The following is a 1,503-nucleotide window of genomic DNA, read 5'->3' as shown; positions in this document are numbered from 1 at the left end:
GAGCCCCGCCTGCCCGCACCGCTAGCGCAACAGGTAACAGGCTCTCCTGCCCGGAGCCGCGTGTGGGAGGGGGTGGGCACGCACATGCATATGCGGCCCAGGGCTGCCTCCGTGCTGCCAGCAGACGGAGGGAAGTGATCCTTTCCCTCCACTCCGCACCGCTGAAACCACAGCTGGAGCCCTGGCGCCCGTCTTGGGTCCCCCACTATAGAAGCAATGGTGCCAAACTGGAGAGCGTCCAGCGGAGGGCAATGACAATGGTCGGGGGGCTGGGGAACAGGACTTACGTACGAGGAGAGGCTGGGGGATCCGTGCTGCCAGCAGACGGAGGGAAGTGATCCTTTCCCTCCACTCCGCACCGCTGAAACCACAGCTGGAGCCCTGGCGCCCGTCTTGGGTCCCCCACTATAGAAGCAATGGTGCCAAACTGGAGAGCGTCCAGCGGAGGGCAATGACAATGGTCGGGGGGCTGGGGAACAGGACTTACGTACGAGGAGAGGCTGGGGGAACCGGGCTTATTTAGTCTGCAGAAGAGAAGACGGAGAGGGGATTTGATAGCAGCCTTCCCCTACCTGCAGGGGGGGGGGTTGAAAGAGGATGGAGCTGGGCTGTTCTCAGTGGTGGCAGATGACAGAACAAGGAGCAGTGGTCTCCAGCTGCAGCAAGGGAAGTTTGGGTTAAATATTGGGAAGACCTTGCTCAGAAGCAGAGTAGTAAAGCACTGGAACAGGTTACCCAGGGAGCTTGCGGAAGCTCCGTCCTTGGAGGTTTTCAAGAGGGGGTAGACAAAGCCTTGGCTGGGAGGATAGCTGGGGACAGTCCTGCTTTGAGGACTAGATGCCTCCTGACGTCTCTTCCCACCCTCATGTTCTTGGATTCGAAACACAGCAGCTTGCAGAGCAGGAGAGCAAACAGTGCAGTGAGTTATAACCAATATCAGTCATTTGCTGGGAAGATGTGAAGTTTTCTTTGACAAAGTTGCTTCTCTGTTGATTGCTGTGGGCAGGAGCATTAGGCTCTATAGCAGGCTCAAATTAAAACACAGGTTGGACAATATTGTTGCCCACCTGTAGTTTGTTGACAGGACTTGTCATTAGATGCAGCATTGATGGGGTCAGACTGAATAACAGACAGGCACCTATCTTCCCCCCCACAACAGGATACTTTTACCAAGCTGAGTTTGGGGGGAGGCAGAAGGAAGTTGGAGGGGAGGAAAGGGGGAGAAAAAAAAACAACCTTGAAGCACAAACATGGGTCTTTATTTTGATATGGCTAAAAGTTCACTTTGTGAACTGAAGTTTGAGACCCACTATGGCTACATAAAAAAAACTGCAGCAATGCAGTCTGAAGTACTTCAGCATGGTACTCTGTTAGAGGCGATTCAGAACAAGAGTCAGATGGCAGGTAATAAAGGAGCTTTAGATGACAATAACCAGTTGAATTTTAATAGAGCCTGAGACGGGCACAAAATATTATTTGCTGAGGGAAACCCAAAGCAGGAAT

At 53.0% G+C, this 1,503-nt stretch overlaps 1 protein-coding gene across 1 annotated transcript in view; it reads left to right on the top strand.

Moving 5' to 3' along the window:
- Nucleotides 1-1,503, top strand: part of KCNG1 (potassium voltage-gated channel modifier subfamily G member 1) — a 10,056-nt gene continuing 8,553 nt past the window's right edge. The window contains exon 1 of the mRNA XM_006018168.1: nucleotides 1-33. The gene's annotated coding sequence lies outside the window, so the exon portion shown is untranslated. The remainder of the gene's footprint in view (nucleotides 34-1,503) is intronic.

This window comes from Alligator sinensis, unplaced genomic scaffold, assembly GCF_000455745.1.
Source record: "Alligator sinensis unplaced genomic scaffold, ASM45574v1 scaffold115_1, whole genome shotgun sequence".
Lineage (NCBI taxonomy): Eukaryota > Metazoa > Chordata > Crocodylia > Alligatoridae > Alligator > Alligator sinensis.
This window is presented reverse-complemented; position numbering and strand designations above follow the sequence as displayed.